Genomic DNA, 19,226 nt, shown 5'->3' with positions numbered 1-19,226 from the left:
TGCCAGCGCCGATGCGCCACAATCCGATCGCGTGCGCCAAAATCCCGCGGCAATACAGGGAAAATTGGCGCAAATCGTAAATATTCGGGTAAAACGCGAATCGGGCCCTTAGTAAATGACCCCCAATGTGCCAGATTGCACAACATAAAAAGGTAAGCTTCCATCGAAAAAATTATCTTTTTCTACAAAACTGAAAAGAATGATTTACACATGAAGCACTTTTTTTTTGTTTCTTGTTTTCTTATTTTTATCTGTCCATTAAAAATTATTAAGATTAAGATTTACCTTTGAATATACCAGAATGTATAAAAGGCTTTAGTGAATTCCTTAAATTTAATTAATTTCAGTTTTGTATCAACATAAAGCTCCAAGAATCTGATGCATGTCCTGCAGATAAATGTCATGTAAGACACAGCGCATTTACTCTGGATTTACCGCGGTCTTGTAGCGAGATTTCTGTTGGAAATATTCTACAATGTGTGAACCCAGCCCTGTTCTTCAGTACAAGGGAGAGAACCAGACATTATATCTTATTAGATTATACAGCTTCATTTCATTTGAGTCCATTAACTTGACTATTAGATGTATCCATATTTTGGAATCTAGAAAAAAAAAAGCTCTTCCAACTAGTAAAATATGCATTGTAATATTCTCTGCCAGACTGAAATACAATCCAGTTTACTGTATATGGAGAAAGCAGTAGTGAGTTAAGCTGATGTCCGGTGCTGCCTGCCTAGAAATATTATTATATTTTTTTCTCTACCACTTCGGACTCCAGAACATGGATGTTGTAGTAAAATTTCCCGATGCAATGAACAGCCAATGTAGCACATGGAGATATCATTTTTTACTGGGTAGAAACATTTTCATTACAACTTTTACAGACAAGGTTCATCAGTGTCTTCTAGCAGGTTGAAAGACAGAATTATAACATATAATTATTACATTAAGAGCGGTGTTATGTATGCTATACTATTTACATCTATAGCTGTGGGACCATAAGCGGAAGTAATCCATAAGAAATGGAAAGGTGACACAGTAATGTGCATAGAGAAAGAACCCTGTTACTCATACTTGTTATCTATGTGTATTCTAGAAGCCATTGAGGGGGTTGGATTCCAGACAGTCTCAAGTGCTGTCTGACACACAGGCCAATTTATTAAATCCTTTCTCCTGGGATCTTCTGGAGACCGATGAAACTTTAGAATATAAAAAAAATTATGGTTAAAAGATGTACATTTAATTACTACTTAAATTATGTTTTTATTCATTTTTATCTGCTACTACCTTACTTTATGCCCAATACAATGAAACATTAAGTTCTTATGCCATCTTAACAATGATGCTCTGTCACTATGTTGGTGAAGGTTTAAGTGCGTGTATTAGTCTGTGGGCAGCATGGGAAATCTGAATAGCCTGGCAGTCTGTGTGTGCCTATTCACACTGCACTGGCTGACATCCAATGTTCATTTCTGCCTTAATGTACTTTGATGGGGATTTAACTGCATTTCTCAGATAAGATGAGATAAGGTGCTCTGCAAATTCAATAAATTGCTCTGTGAACAAATGGATTTATAAATGTGTCAGATTCACTACCTGCAGAGCTCGAAACGTTCTGGAAGTCAAAGACACGTCAATTGCTCACTTTGCAATTAGATGTAATCCACACGTGACAACTTCCACACAATGTTAACTGAAGAACTGACTTGCATGGTGCAGAGTGAATATATTTGGTATAATTTGAATATTCAGATGCAATTTATGATGCAGTTAGCTGTTATGTTATGTTTTTTCAGCTCCAAAATATATGTATTAGGACCTTTTTCTGGATCTGGAGAGTAGTACTTAGTGTAGTTCTTTGCCCTTCTCTCTGTTCTTAGTAAGATGAAGCATCTATGCTCATGCATGGGAATTGGTGAGGGGGCCATGCCTAGTGACCATAGTCTGTCCTATGTATCTATTTATCTAGAAAATGCAAAGTCCAAAGCAGCACAAGCCAGTAATTAGTAGTTAGTGCAACAACCGATGATCCCTTGGCATGGGTCCTTGATGGGTCGCTGTGTGATGGAATAAAAGTTCACCACTTTTCTACAATTCATTGAGTGCTGCCTCTTCACTACGTGTATCTATTTATCTATCTATCTATATATATTCTGAATTCCATAAGTGACACTGCATGGGATTGTGGGAAAGAGACAATATTGAAAATAATTTGGGTTATTTTTCTTGAAACTTTTTCAGAAATTTGTATAGATGGGTTATACAGTACTCGGACCTGAACAGCTAATTGGTGCAGGGCTAAAGCTGTTGGCCACATAGAGATCAGCTATAGATGTTTTTACCTGGGAAAATACTGGAAAAAAAAACTTTTATGGCCAGCTGCCCATGAGCGAGCTTGGTTGCTCCATGCCGTTATGGGACTTCCCGGACCTAATCTTGTATCACTGGGTTGAATTCACATGCTGTGTTTTAATCCAGTGATTCTACATTCAGTCCCGGAAATCCTGTTAGTGCGGTTTTCTGGAATAGAACTGTCATGTTGGCAACAGGCCTAAGTAATACAATTTACTGCCAATCACTAATTTATAGCATACTCATCAATATTTCGTCTAAATCCCCTAAATAAAAAACGGTTAATTTCTGTCACAGGAATATTAATAATGGTTAAAGGGGTATTCCCACGAAGACAAGTTTCTTAAATATACTCCTAACATAATGGCACAAAATAAGACATAACACATTCTCTAATTCACTGTTAACAAAAATACAGCATTTCACACTTATAATTCCAACCTGTCTCCATCAGTCCTGGTGTACACATTTTCAGTTGCCCCTGGTTTCCAACCCTGTATCTTCTGACTTTGCGTCAGGTAAGCCTTTTGTGTCTAATGCTGCATGAGATATTCTCAGCTCACAGAACTAGATGGATCATAATGGGGCACATTTACTTACCCGGTCCTGAGGAGTTCCCGAAAGTGCGTTGTCTGACGACAATGCACTGTGCCGCAATTCAATAAGATCGTGCTCCCGATTTCCTGCATGTGCCTCTTCCCCGGTCAGGTCCGCTGGAGTTCACCATCTTCTTCCCGGTGTATGTAACTGCATATCTTGCGTCCACAATTTTTAAGTTAAATCCCGCGGTTTGTCTGAATTCGTTGGATCGTCCGACGGCCCGGCCCCCGATTTGTGTCGCATGAAAGCAACACAATTGCCTGCTAATTATCTGTCCCAGCGGCGCGTTCCCCGAAAAAATGCGATCAGTGGACCCTTAGTAAATAAGCCCTAATGTTTCTGCTTAGAGAGTCCCTGCCCACACCCTGGAATTTTGCACTGACCATCACTGAGTGATAGGAACTCAAATAGTAAAAATGTAAAGTAAGGGGCTAAACATGTTTATTGTGTAAACATCACTAGGGGATTAAAATTTGAACATTTTCTTTCATGGGAAAACCCCTTTAAATTAGGAATTTTAAGTAGTGTGTTTCAAGATCCCAAAAAGTTCACATTGAAAAACCTTATAGACCTTACATGAAACCATGACTTGGCTTGTTTCTTGTGGATCTGTGGTGATACACTTCCTCAGTGTATACCCTTTATAGCCCATTTATCAATGCAAGTAGCCCTTACAGGATTTAGATTCCCGATAAATCCAGAGTGAAGATGCATGTCACGATTAGTCTTTCCATAAAAACACATTAAAGTGCAGTTTACAGATTGGCTGTAAAGAAAGCTTTCCCATGTATTGATTATGTCTCCGGTAACAGCGAGGGATTCCATTAAACTCTGTCACTTCTGAATTAGTATACAAAGAGCATCTGGTCCAAGATTGCATAACTTCAGCTTTGTGGTGGGAATGGTAACGTGCACAACCTTTTATTGTGTAAATCAGGAATAGCCACAGAATTGGAGATCTTGTTAAAAATAGTTTCTATTCGGTGCAGAAGCTGAACACAAAAATGGTTCTGAAAAATAGTAAAAAAAAAAAAAAAAAATTTTTAATCGCCCCCATTTCCCTAGAACTGATATAAATAAACAATAAAAATCATAAACATGTAAGATATCGACGCACCCCAAAATGTCCTATATATCAAAATATAATAACTTTTTTTTCCATTTTGAAAAATATAATACATTTTATTAAAGTTGATCAAAATGGTGTACAGTCCTAAAACTGGTAGCATTGAAAATGTCATCAAAAGTCGGAAGTTGTACATTAAGTTTACATTTTTGTAAATATACAAGTGACTTTGAGAGGCCTAAATAACCGTAAAACCCATTAAATTAGGCCATTTTGGAAACTACACCCCTCAATGTATGAAAAATGTTACTTAACCCCTTCCCGCCGCTGCCCTTTTTCGATTTTACGTTTTTATTTTTCACTCCCCACATTCAAAAATCTGTAACTTTTTTTTTTTCCATGTACAGAGCTGTGTGACGACTTATTTTCTGCGTAACAAATTACACTTCAAAATGGTGGTATTTAATATTCCATGCCGTGTACTGGGAAGCGGGAAAAAAATTCCAAATGCAGTGAAATTGGTAAAAAAAACTGTGCACCCCAAATGACATGTCTACTTTATTCTTTGGGTCGGTACGATTACGGGGATACCAAATTTGTATAGGTGTTATAATGTTTTCATACATTTAAAAAAATTAAAACCTCCTGTACAAAATTTTTTGGGGGAATTTTGCCATATTCTGGCGCTAATAACTTTTTCATACTTTGGTGTACGGTGCTGGGGTGGTGTCATTTTTTGTGGATTTTGATTACGTTTACAATGTTATCAGTTTTAGGACTGTACGACCTTTTGATCACTTTTTATAGAATTTAAAAAATTTTTTTAAATGGCAAAAAAGTGCCATTTTCGACTTTGGGCGCGATCTTCCGTTACGGTGTTAAACGCAGTGAAAAACTGTTATCATATTTTGATAGACCGGGCATTTTCGGATGCGGCGATACCTAATGTGTTTATGATTTTTACTGTTTGTTTATATTTATATCAATCAAATATATTTATATCAATATCTAGGGAAAGGGGGTGATTTGAATTTTTAGGTTTTTTTATTATAATTTTTTTATTATAACTTTTTTTCTTATTTTTACTATTTTTCAGACTCCCTAGGGTACTTTAACCCTAGGTTGTCTGATCGATCCTACCATATACTGCCATACTACAGTATGGCAGTATATGGGGATTTCACTACTCATACATTACAATGTGCTGTCAGGGTTCTTTCGTTAAGTCCTAAGTCTTACACATCTTCCCTGAATCCCAGAAATGGATTCTACTGTAAATCCTTCATCCCTCTGGTATAGTTAGTGGTATTTGGTTCCCAAAGTAATTAGTGATATCCATCAGAACGGAATGGAGTAATGATCATCTTCTATGAGATATAGCAATATTCTCACAAACGAAGATAATTCAGCACAACTTACATATTCAAGAGCATCCCTATCAATAACCAATAACAATACTTCAAGTAACTACCAACTAAAAATACTATTCTGTCTGCTCTTTGGAATAAAAAATCTCCAAAAATCTTTGGACTACTTCCCCATGATACATTGCAAAGAAATCTTCTAAGTCATGCCAGTATCTGTCTGTCTTTGTTCTAGCATCCAGAACTTTGCACTTTTTGATGGGAAGCCAAGCTTAGCCCTTTGAAGTGACAGAGCCTTATGCAAACTTTCCTTGCTGGCCAGGTATAGCAGGGCCTTTGTTACTAATCACAATAGATGTAAAGAAGTCTTCCAGCCCTTTCTGATTTGTGATATGCAACCCTGTCAAACGGTTTCTCAGCATTACATGCAATGTATCTAAATAAATGAGTTAGAGGAGACTCGATAGAAAATCAAACATATGCAACCCTGGCTCCCAATGCCAAAAAAGTCCACTGGATTTTGAGGCAACACTTAAAGGAAATAAACCATTTCAAAAAACAAAAAAACCTAGAAATACTGACCAAGCAGGGTCCAAGACCCAGCACCCATCATGGCAGGCTAAGCCCATATGGCTCCGGGCACCGGGTCCCCACCAGCATTTTAGATTGTTTTGTACACATTTTTTATATTTAATATTATATGGGCACTAGGGGTGTCATTATTGATTATTCATTTTATTTATGTATATTGCACATTTGTTTACATTATATGGTACTATGGCAATTCATAAAGCATTCGGTCCTTTTCATATGTTAATGGTGGGCAATGAACTTAGGTTTTATGCATATAACAAATATTTACCACGTTATAATGTTCTAAGTATTATTACATGATGTGCAGCATTATATACAATGAAACAATACTCAGTGTGCATGCAATGCAGTGTATATTCTCAGTTATTACTTACTACTATGCCCCATTATACTGCTGATATGGAGAGGCATTTTGACTCTCCTTTGTAGTATTGATGCATGGGCATGGGATCCAAGATAGTGGAGGCTCATGTACCCATGGAACTGCACTTGTGGAGTTATTCAACACAGTAAGGCACATAAGGTATATAAATACTACAGGCTTCTTGAGAGCTGTTACCCCCGAGGAAGGCCTCTAACATGGCTATGTGTGTGGGGACCCTTTGCCACCCTGGACCACCAATGTAGGTTTGTGTAGCTTTTATTAGCCATTTGACATCAGCTTTGTATGGATTTTCTTTAGCTATCCTACACAAGCTCGCTTTAATAATTACTATGTCCCATTTTGTGATATACCTTTTCTTTGTACATACACCTACATTATGACCCCCTCTTATCCTTTGGTCTAGGTGAGGTACATGCTCCATATCAGTTGTCAATTTTGGCTTGAGGGCCTTACAGGCTTGCCCCAATGTACTATCTGCTTTTTCATTTGTAGCTTGATTTAACTTTTGCAATGATTGTTCACCTTTGTTCAATAAAGTAGGCACTTTCTATTTATGGTAGGGAATCATGGTGTGCATCTTTTAGGTTATACTCGGAGCAGGTATCATAACCACTTCCTTACCATGCCCCTTTCAATCTTTGCAGTTAAAGGACATCTACCGCCAGAATGAAGGCTTGTAAAGCAAGCACACTAACATATTTGGGTGTGTGCCCCCTCTTCTTTTAGTTAATAATAATAATAATTTTTTATATAGTGCAAGCAGATTATGCAGCGCTGCACAACGCATGTCAAATTGTGAGCCCCATGGGGACAGGGACCAATCTAAGCAACCTTACAGTATGTTTTGGAGTGTGGGAGGAAACCGGAGTACCCGGAGGAAACCCACGCAAACACGGAGAGAACATACAAACTCTTTTCAGATGTTGACCTGGGTGGGATTCGACCCCAGCGCTGCGCGGCAGAAGTGCTACCCACTCAGCCACCGTGTTTTTTTATGTCTTTGTTTAAGAAAAAAGGCTTTAAAATGATGCAAATGAACCTGAGAGGCTCTGGGCACCATAGCTGTTAAGTTTATTTGTATAATTTTAAAGCCTTTTATAAATACAAATTAGGACAGAAGAAGCTAAATTGATTTACTTTTAAATTTCCACATTCTGCATTCCAAAAGTTATAGCTTTTTGTATTTTTCAATTTACAGTGCACTTGCTAAAATTAGTGGCTGTTGAAGCCACACAGTCACTACTTATTTATGGTAGTACCTAGTGTAGAAATATATGGTGTGCAGTCGGCCAATGGATAAAGCAAGAGACTTTGACAAACGCTGGCAAGCAAAGAGCTAGAAAACCGAGAAGAATTGTTACAGAAAGTGTATTGGATAATTGTATAATTTTTCATTATACAAACAATAACATTAATTTGCCAAATTGGGAATACCCCTTTAACCACACAATGTTGTTTGGCAGTAAGTGGTGTTTGATTTGAACTATGCTTCTGACTTCTTAAAAGAGGCCCGGAAGGGGGAAAAAAATCACTTTCACTTGACATGTGCTACTTTGTATATAAAAGACATGAGGGAAGCTTTTAAGTAAATATGGTTTTGTGCTTTGTGATTACTAAAACATGCAGAACTGATTTACATCGCCTCTAGTGTATATTTTGTCACTCACCTGAAGATGAGTGCTTGGTTGCTATGGAAACAGTGTGTAGACGGAATTGCTCCGGCACACCTCAGTTTCACGGTGAATACACAGGTATAGCTGCCATAAAACAATTTCCAGCAGCTGGGCAGTCATGACTTGAGCCATTTCATGCCACACCAGTCCATGCTGGCATGCTATCATTTCACTATTGTGTTCCCTTCTCTTAGAGCAGTCATGCAGGCAGTGATTCATTTTGGAGTGGGAACCCAGTCAAATTCCTTTTAGACAGACAGGACAGTGGGAGGATGACATGAATCAGATGTAAGTGGAGAGGCTTGGAAAGCAGTACGCTTCCATATTAAATCTATTCAAGAGTCGCTTAAGTGGTGAGGGCAGGAAATGTTATCAGAATCGAGTTGTAAAAATGGATTTCCCTGCTTGATGCTAAGATGCCACTAGATACAGAAAATTCAGTACTTCTCAGTTCATCTCGGGATGTGCAAAAGAATAAACAAATCTATATTCTATAATGTTATACAGTTTTTTTACAATTAATATTGTTAATCTGATTTCTGAGACCCCAATGATCATCTGTTGGTATAATGAACAGTTCTGGAGTGTCCTTGCTTAGAAAAATGAGGGGACTGAAATAATTTCAGTTTCTAGTGAACTGCAGTGATTTTCCACATTACACCATCTCCATGCCAAGGGGGAGTGAAGGGGATGGGAGCGTCTGGTGGCGGAGCGGGCCAGCAAGGGGTGCATTAGCCCTACATTTTGTACACTTGATAAAATTGAAGCTGCAAAGTCACTACTTATTTGCGGTGGTACCTGACGTAGAAATATATGCTGTGCAGCCGGCCAATGGATATAACAAGAGGTCGGAGCCTCCTAAGAAATGCTGGCACAAAAGTGCTAGTGTGTGATAAATGCTCACCATGGATTGAATTTTTTTTGGCTTGGTGATCATTCAAATAAATTCCATTCATTCTCTTATTTAGAGAAGCATGTTTCAGATTTTTATCAGATTTGCAGAATCAAAGTAAGCTCCACCCTGATATGGAGCTAATAGTAGAACGAAGTGGGGCTAACATTAGAGCTATTTGTTCATCTCATGGAAGCAGCGAATTTTCATTTATATAGAAATTGTGAAACCTAGAAAGATAAGGGCACAACAGAGATGGAGTGTAGAGAGAAAGGAGACAGGAAAAGATAATTGGGAGCCACGTAGTTGGGGACATAGAGAACTAAAGTGTGGCAACAAAGAGCTGAGGGATGAAAAGATAAGTAGACGAAACAAAACATATGTTGCTCCCCATAAAGATAGGTGGAGGGAAAGCTAGACTTATGAGAGCATACATAGGAAAATCTACATTAAAGGGGACCTGTTGTGTTTTTAAATTCGCCCTTTATCTAGTCCTTCTGTTCCTGCTATCAAAAAGAAGCACTTTATACTTAGTGGAGCAGTACACCCAGAGCTCATTTTCAGTGACTTTTTACATGTTTGCACCACAACTCATGGTGCACAGCTTTTGGATGAATTTGCTGTATGTATCTAAGGAATCCAGCTGTTTAGACTAAAGTTGGTTACAGTAGCCATCTGCCTTAAAAAAGGCACAAACAAGTGCACAAAAGCTCGCATCATGTCAGCTGGCAAACTAGGCAGGAGGAAGCAGGACAACCAATTTAGCAATTTTTTTTTTTTTGCAGAAAAATTAATAACTTTTTAAAAATAAGTTGCATTCTCCACACCAGGAAGCAGTGTTAGTGTTAGACTAACAGGCACATGTGCCAGATCTTATTCAAATAAAAATTAAGATTTCTCTGCATTCAGAGGACAGAATTTCCCAAGAACGTATTTAGGTGCTAACGGTAGTTAAAAAGTGCCGATGTTTTACTCTGGATAATGGTCCGCATCTAGGGTATAGCTGCATTAACTTTCAATGACTTGCCTACATGAGCTAGATAGCGGCAGCCTTTAGTGTATAGAGCTGTCACAGTGGGAGTGGGAAGTGGGCTTCTCTGCCAATAACCTCAGAGAAGAAATTCCATAACCTGCCGTGCAGAAAAGGTCAAACTCATTTTTGCAAACAGGAGTTCGGTTGGTTTAACCGTGCATTACAGAACGCGGCTTCATTACTTGTAATTAATCCTCAAGGTTCTTGAATGTCAGTTCAGGGAGGCAATACCATAATGCAGGTAGGCTATGAAAAGTAATTGCTATTTTTCTTTTCCATCTATGACCTAATTGAGAGCCAATCCTGCCTCCTGTTTCCTCTGAAGTATTCATAGTCAAGTAGATGTACCCTTAGCTAAGGGCATGGAGGAGCAGTAAAATATATCTTCATCACAGTGATTGTACGGCATGTGCTTGATTTCCTACACCAAACTCACTTCTGTTAGTAATTTGCTAAATGATAAATTACATTCTGTTTTGTTAGCCTGACTGATACATGAAGAATTCCAGATCTTACGGAAAGAAAATCTTTTCCGGGGAAAGGAAGCAGGGTTTGTACTATCTTTCTACAAAGATTACCACCCTCTGATGTAATATTGTGCAAATAATTCATCATTTATATTTCAGGATACATAAAAGATCTGTTTAATGTTATCGAAGTGTTTACCATAGAAAAGCTAATTTCCTCTAGACTAATGTTGATAAGCCATTAACTGGGATACGTGTTGTTGAGATTGGTGTTGAGTGAAGAAAGCTTGGCCAAGGGACAACAAATTTTCTTATTTCCAAACTCAATGGTTACAGAGTTACAATGTACTTACCGTTCATGAATACTAAATACATTCATGATATGTTACTAGTATAAAAAATAATCAAGCCTGCAATTAATCAAATAAAGCGCTACACCACTCACATGCACAATGACGAGGGAATGTCTTCACTTTTAAAGAGAGAAAAATCGGCACTCACTTTGCCTGGTTAAAATCTTGTAAAGCTTTATTCATCCAATGAAGTGCGGTGCAGACACGATAGTCATAAAGAAATAGATGCCATCTGATGCGATTCAGATCTCAGCAGATCTTGAGTCATACCCCTTTCCTGGCATATTCAGTTATGCAACCATAGATAATCCTATTATATTACATGTATTTCCAGAATCAAGTCAGTCGAAATCAAATATACAGTAACACTACAATAACAATAAGTAACTCCCTATTTACTGGGAAGGGAGTACTGCTAGTATGGAGGACCTGGCATTTAAAGTCTGTTATCTTCTTGTCCTCCTAAAAGATGATAAACAGAATGGTGGACTAAATGTATATTCAACCCCTGTTCCACTAAAATAAATGTATGCCCGCCGTACATGGTTTGAATGTAGCCTTAAATGCAGTAAGTGTCTGACATGGAGCTGTGAGTTGTGAAGACTTTCAGATATCATTCTCATACATCATTTGAGCATGTTTGCTAGGCAGGAAGGATATGCAGAGTTATCCAGTACACAAGCCTCTGACACTAAGTTTTGAGGTCCATTCCATAATGTAGATGTATTGGTAATCACTGAAATCCTTCTATGAAGAATATATCTTGGATTAACTCATAAATTCCAGAATACAGGCGGTCCCTTACTTAAGGACACCCGACTTACAGACAACCCATAGTTACAGACAGACCCCTCTGACCTCTTGTGAAGCTTTCAGAATGCTTTACTGTAGTCCCAGACTGCAATAATCAGCTGTAGAGTTTCTGTAATGAAGATTTATTGATAATCCTTGTTCCATTACAGCAAAAAATGTTTAAACTCCAATTTTCACTAGGGCCAATTTTTTTTTGTCTGGCTCTACAATTATAAAGTATACAGTTTCGACTTACAAATTCAACTTAAGAACAAACCTCCAGACCCTATCTTGTACGTAACCCGGGGACTGCCTGTACCCCTATAACAGTGATATATTGAATGTGCCTTCAAAAGTGCGATCTATGTCATAAGATTACAGACAGTCCCTGGGTTACATACAAGATTCTGTAGGTTTGTTCTTAATTTGAATTTATATCAAAGTCGGAACTGTATATTTTATAATTGTAACCTCAGACAAAATTTTTGGTCTCTGTGACTCTGGGATTTTAAAAATCTTGGATTGTCATAAGAACCAGGATTATCAATAAAGCTTAATTGCATACACCATTGATAAGTGTTATAGCTGTTTATTGTAACCCTGGGCTAAAGTACAGTAAATTACCAACATCCAGAGGTCCATTTGTACCTAGGGGTCATCTGTAAGTTGGGTGTTCTTAAGTAGGGGACTGCCTGTATGTAGATTTTCTTGAGTCCATGAGTGACGCTGAGCAATTGTATATACTTGTACTAAGTACACATAAAGCACCTAAAATAAGGAGAGAAGACCCTGAAGTATCATCAGTTAGAATCCAAGGGCTGCCAATTTTAGGTTTAGTGTAGACCTAAACCCTTTTGAAGACCCTCAAGAAAGAAGTACATTCAAGAAAAGCAAAATTAAATTCTGAAGCTTATTGTATAACCATGAAAGTGGCCTATGATGAAATATTGCTATGTCTCCATGGGCTGTTTTATGACAAGTGCTTTGCAGAAAAGAGCTCTGGAAAAACAAAGGTGTCTACAAATCAAGTTGTATTGCAGTCTTATCATTACAGGATTTCTCCATAGGGCAGGAGTGTTTGTTTAAGCAGTCTACACATAAAGAATAATGAAAATTCTTTATACTCAAACATTATACTCATCCTATTTATTCTCTCAGTAGCCATTAGAAAAAGGTGATAATTTGATTATTACTGTATGTGTTTACATTTTTGAAAAATGCACAATGCCATTTTTGGCTTATTTTAATTGCTATGTACAAAATGAAACACAATTTAGATTATGTATCATGTTATATCATTAAGATGTTAAGATCTGCCTGAGATCTCCCTTTATGAGCCACTATTGAAAGCTGCACTGACGGACTTAACCCCTTACTGATGCTCGCTGTAATAGTACAGCGCACGTCTGGTGCAGGTCCGGAGTCTGCAGCAATGTCTTTAGTCAGAGACACCCGCAGACCCTAGGGAGAAGTGGGATGCATCACTTTACCTCCGGGTGTAAAGGGTTTAACCAGAGCTGCTGGGTCTAATTGGACCCAGTACAGCTGTAGTCAGAATCCCCAGTCACAGGTGTTTGTTTTCACTTGTAGCTGAGACTCTTATAGATGCCTTAATTACAGTGGAAAACTATTAAAAATGTAACAAAAAAGTGAAAATGTACCACAGGGGTCTTACAAAAGTAAAGTAAGCAGCTCCTAGTGCTACAAGAGATGCAGCAGTGTTACACTGCTAGCGTTATCTGAAACCTCTGATAACGCTAGCAGACACTGCCGCGATGTAAGCTAGAAACGCCCGACCGCGCTGTAAGCGCTGTTTCACCCCTGGACCACCCCTCCTACTCCATAGGCTGGCAGTGACTGCCGAGCTTTATGCAGCAGTCACAGCTCCTAATCCCGCCCCCTCATGAATATGTCCGACCGCTTACAGCGAGGTCCGGCATTTTTTTTAACAATCTGTATCTGTTTTTGACCGGTTTTAACAATTATCTTAATTAAAAAGGGTCAGAAACGCATGCATTTTTCAAAAACGCATGAGGTTTTTAATGGACTGCTTAAAAACGGCCCCAAAACAGGTTCAAAATGCCATGTGTGCCGCCGGTCTTAGTAAGCAGCCCCTAGTGCAGTTTTTACAGGTCTTCTTTAACTGCAATTTGCAGGCCTATGTACCTCACACAGCTCTTTACATAGAAAAATAAAAAAGTTATAGATTTTTGAATGTGGGAAGTGAAAAATTGATACACAAAAAAAGGGCATTGGCGGGATTAATCTGGTAACTTTTATTGGAGCACTTTCAATCTACACTGTGCAACACAATTGTGTTGGATTGTAGACATAAATGTGTCATTACGTATACACACTGCTACACCATTTTAGAGGTACAGTTTTCAAAATGCAACCGCGATACCATTACGGCGCAAACACATAATAGATACATGTGCTAGCTCCAAAGACTCTTAGATTCATGCAAACCTAGACCAAAAAAATCTGGCGCAGACACGATAATATATCTGGGCCAATGTAGATATCTATGCAGTGATTTAACTATTCATTTGGATTAAATTGATATTGGACCTGGATTATGGTGTTTAAAGATGAATACTTTTAATTTAGGCTGATTTCACCATTTGTCCAGTACTGTTAACGAAATAAAAAAGGGAACGCTAGACGGGGAGAAAACTGTCATGTGATGGGCAAGAACTGATCCGGGTCAGGGTGGGCTGTGGACCATTGGTGGTCCATCCAATTCTGTTAATGACAATGACATAATAACATGATCCACATTAAAGCTCATCTGTAGGAGCTATGTTTTTTATGCAGAAACTGTTTCAGACTGTGGTCTGGATGAGATGTGCAATGATTTACTGGACTATCAGAATGATTTCTACATCATTCAACATAATGCTAATGTACTGGAGTACTGCTACTTTTAAAAACTTTCTCTGCCTTCTCTATTGTAAATGTCTTGTGGGGAGCCATTCCTTCATGACACATTTTCCTACAATTCAGAGTACTTACAATATGTGCACAAAAGCAGAAGGGCAACAGATGCTCCTTAATCAGTTGTAGCATTAGACTGGCAGCAGGGAAAAAAACTGCAGTTTGTTCTCTTTAATTTGTTCCATAGTTTATCTGGATCTAGGTTACAGATTTATAACTAGTAAAAAAGTACAAAGATGATAACTCATCAAGATCTATTTGCTAGCAATATTTCACAGTTCTTAAATCTTGTAGTATTTTAGTGTTTCTCTTGAATGTAAGGAAATTGCCTACAAGCATGAATTGTTACTTTAAAGAGGACCTTTCATTGTCTCACAAGTGGAGAGGAGCATACCATTGTGTAGGGGCAGCTACACAGATTCAGGTGCAATTTGGATTTTCTTTCTAGCCCCAAGGATTGCTGAGATATCAGTCCAGATAGGTAAGAGTGTCAGAAACAAGGTGCTGGGAGGGGGAGTGTGTTATGATCTTTCTGGCAAGTACAATTTATCATAACATACGCCCCCTCTTCTGCTTAAGCTCCTCCTCCTCAGTGGAGAGGTTTATAATGGTCAAATACTGGGACTTGTATATCAGGAGTCGTGGGGGCTACAAAGAAAATGCCAGGAATCTGTGTCGCCGCCCCTACAGCATCGTTATGTTCCTCTCCACATGTGTGTGGTGGTGAGAGGTCACCTTTTAAAGATTTAAAAATATATTTCCTATTGTTAATCCTTTGTGACTAATTCAGTGGACCTTGGTAGTCCTATGATTCCCATTACAATTATATCACACGCATTATAATAATAAAATAATTATAAAATAATTCCTGTATTTATATAGTGCACACAGATTCCACAGTACTACACAGAGCTTGCCAGATAAGTCCCTGTCCCTAATGAGTCTCACAATCTAATCAGCCTACCAATATGTTTAGGAGTGTGGGAGGAAACTGGAGGACCCGGAGGAAACCCACACAAACACAGAGAGAACATACAAACTCTTTGTGCTGCAAGGCTGTAGTGCTAACTACTGAACCACTGTGCTGCCCTATTCCATTCACTGGCATTCTTGTACCATACTTAAAGGCATCACTGTTAAGGCCAGGTATTGGCAGCAGTAGTCGTGCAAATGATATGTTACAGTATTGCTACAGGACTAATGGGGACATTGAGAGGCAGCAGGGGATTTATTGGAGTAATGGTAATAGTGGTATTTAGCTAGAATACAGCACATATTTTGGTATTATATACTGTTGACTACCTCTGCTCCACATTTAGGTTACCATGTGTTATTTATGAAGGTATCAGGTGACCTGTAGTACTGGCTAATAATAGACGCATGCAGCAGAGCAGGCGTAAGCAGTGTTCCTACAGCTTTGATGTCTTGGGGGCTATTGTATGACGTGATGTGAGTTTTGGTGTGAGGTGTGTTACCCATGTCAGCATGGCTTTGTATGATCGCTGTCTGCAGGCTCTGCTGCTAGTGACAGCGTTTTGCAGACATGTGGATCTCAGTATAATCGGAGCAGCTGTGGTAAGGAGGCTCAAGCTGTTCATGTATTGACAGACAGCACGGAGCACGTGGAAATGTGTTATTAATATATTTATTTGTGCTTCTCCACTCCCTACACTACATAATATCTTACAGACATACCACAAGCTTCCATGACGGGAGAGTGGGATGTTGTCATTACAGCTTTTCAGCTTTTCTTATATGATTAATAATATTGAGGCCACTTTAGGACAAATAATGTAAAACTAGTTGAAGAAACAAAGATTTTATCATTTTCGTAATTGTTTCATCACTTACAATCTTTGTCAAGCTTATAGTGATGGAAGTATGAAATGTATGTAGATATTGTATAGCTACAGCAAGTGAGCACGCTGTTACTTTGTTATAATAGCAACAGTTTTGCTATTGGTCCCAATGCTGTATAAAATCTGAATAGACTTGTTTATAGTACTGGTCTCCACCACACACTCTGCATGCTGTTAAGTTATGCCCCTGTTTATGTCAACCATCACTTTACTGTTACTACTCATTTGATTTGGATATTAACCTTTTCAAGATGTAGGTAATCAATTTCCAATTTGATGATGGGGTTCCTGTCACCCCTGCTGTTGGACTGTTCACAGCAAACACAGAGAATGGAGCCAGGAGCAAAGTTCCCTTATATGTATAGTGGTCATGCTGAGATCCTTTAATGACTCGGGTTGGCAACTATACTTCACCTATAAAACAGGAAGAAAACAGGTTATAAAATAGAAAACATCATACATTGTAGCAGGGGTTCTGAGTAAGTTTATTTATGTGAACAAAAATAATCAGAAGCTACAATGTAGAAGGCCTATGGCCCCATGCACACAACCGTGATTTGATTTAGTATCTCGGCCCCCATGGAGGTCTGTGGCACCCGCTAATGTACTGTAGATGTGCATATCCTATATGTTGGCCCAGCTTTCTGTGGAGAGTGGAGTCGTGATGAGCTCTCACCCCTCCATGCGTCCGTGGGTTATGACCAAGGGGCCTAACATCACACTCTTTTTCTCAACTCGACGTGAACATCTTATCAATTGGTAGTAGCTTGAAGTCTTTTCTTTCTTCAATGGTCTACTTTTAAAGGGATAGTCCTCTCAGAACTACTTTATTACAGCTGGTCCCAATTAAATGAACCCCATCTTTGGCTTTCATAAAACAAGGTAACATTTTCTGGCTATTGCAGTAAAAGGGCTTAATTGCACCATCCCTCCTAGTCAACAGTGTAAGTAGGAGGATGCTTGTATGAAAAGCTCCAAGTTGACCACTTGAACATGGTGCACATTCTAGAGATAATCAGAACCCCATATAAAAATTTACACAATGTGATTGAAATATAAAAAATATATGAAAAATATTTGGGGCCAGAGAGGACCATTTGAACAAGCTGCACATGCTACATTATAGCCTATGACCAGAGTTCATGATAATGTACCAGAAAAAGTGACGCAATGGAAATGTATATGTTTGTTATCCAGGAAATTACATTGATGCCATGGAGAGAGTTGTTTTAAGAATTGGTTTCCTGCTGTTTAGAGCCCTTTTTTTTACGCGTAAAGAGCTGTGTGATGGCTTGTTTTCTGCGTAACAAATTGCACTTCTTAGTGATGGTATTGAATATTCCATGCTGTGTACTGGGTCTGCGGAAGACCCGAGGCTGTCATGGCAATGGATCGCCGCTCCCCGATGATGTCACGGGGAGCAGCTATCTCCAACATAAGATCGCCCATGCGCCGGCATCATTTTGAGGCCGCGGACAGCTTTGCAGGCAGTGATGTGCGGGTTGAAACCCGCTATAAATGGTTGGGGCTCGAGAGCTAATTCTCAGTACTTCAGAAGCAGTGGAAGTTATAAAGAGTCAGGGTTGGTAAAGGTGGTTTTTTTATGTGCTAATCAGTTCACTGTAACATGGATTGGACTAATTAAAGTGCCCTATTTTATCCACATTGGCTTTCCAGCACATAAAGCATGAACCGATGGTGCCATTTCACTGTAAAAGTGCATTTTTTTCTACCATCTACTAAATGGAATTTTCAGGACTCCTCAATGAAGGGGCTGTAGTGGAGCTGTAGCCTCCTCATTGTTCGCATTAAAGTGTAACTGTTAAGTTACTGACAAAAATAGTTTTAGCACAGCTGGAGAGAGCCTTTGATAACGATTCCAACAATACCTGTATGATGCTGCTGGCTTCTTCCTAGCCTGAGATATATCTGGTTTATATAACATTATATTCTGATTCAGCCAATTCTGATGTGGGTGGGCACTTCCTGGTTGTGACATCAGCTCACCCCACTGAAGCCAGAAGAAGAGAGCATGTTTGTAACTGGCCGATCTGAAGCATGTGATGAGTCACATGCTTGTGACATCACTACAGGCCCTACAGACCAGAAAACATGGCAAAAGGAGATTAGTCTGGGGGGCAAGGTAAAACCCCTGCTAGCAGCTAAACATCTGCACATAGCTAATTATAGTAAATTAGAGAATTGCTTATTTTTGCTTTGGGCAGAGTTGGGCAAAAGTTTTTTATTTATTTTTTTAAAAGATTTTATTTTTCATTTTGCAAAATTACAACAATGCACAAAAGGCAACGACATCCTTCTCAGGGAAGTATAGGGCACAAGCATAAAGTTAGGATTAGCAGCACAAAGATATCAATATTGGAGAAATACTTCAGTCAGTAATGCAACAATTGCCTCACAGGAGGCACCCCCCTCCCCAGGGCGGAGAACACTCATTCATTCACTCACTTACTCATTCACACCTTGCACACACAGAGCTGTCCCTCCTCTTCTCCCGAAGCAATCTGAGCAGTCGCCCACATGTCCCAGATCAAGGAAAAATGCTCTGTAGCACCTCTCGCAGTGTAAGTGAGTTTGTACATTGGAAATTCTGCATTAATCAGTGAAATCTATTTGGCCTATGTGGGGTGCTTAGGGGGCTTCCAATTTAGCTAGATAACCTTCCTACCATAAAACATTAGCAGCCGGAACAAAACCCTCTCAAATTTTGCCTGGAGAATGTCCCCTACTAGGCCCAGGAGAGACACATGAGGGGAGCAAACACCCGGATGACCCAGACGCTCGTTGAAGTAAGAATGATTGCCCATCCAATAATCCTGAATGGCTCCTAAACCACGTAGA

General features: G+C 39.0%; 1 protein-coding gene and 1 long non-coding RNA gene across 3 annotated transcripts in view; one reads left to right on the top strand and one right to left on the bottom strand.

Annotated features, from left to right (window-relative positions):
• The window catches only part of SH3RF3 (SH3 domain containing ring finger 3), a 334,768-nt gene that overhangs the window by 41,243 nt on the left and 274,299 nt on the right, over positions 1-19,226 (top strand). The gene's annotated exons all lie outside the window — the stretch shown is intronic.
• Positions 861-18,401, bottom strand: LOC140118208 (uncharacterized). The gene is made up of 3 exons (XR_011853154.1): positions 18,257-18,401; positions 16,610-16,781; positions 861-1,199 (listed from the first exon to the last, which is right to left on the bottom strand). It is a non-coding gene; the product is annotated as an uncharacterized lncRNA (long non-coding RNA).

Source organism: Engystomops pustulosus, chromosome 2 (genome assembly GCF_040894005.1).
Source record: "Engystomops pustulosus chromosome 2, aEngPut4.maternal, whole genome shotgun sequence".
Taxonomy (NCBI): Eukaryota; Metazoa; Chordata; class Amphibia; order Anura; family Leptodactylidae; genus Engystomops; species Engystomops pustulosus.
The sequence above is the reverse complement of the archived record's forward strand: the minus strand, read 5'-3'. Positions and strand labels throughout refer to the sequence as shown.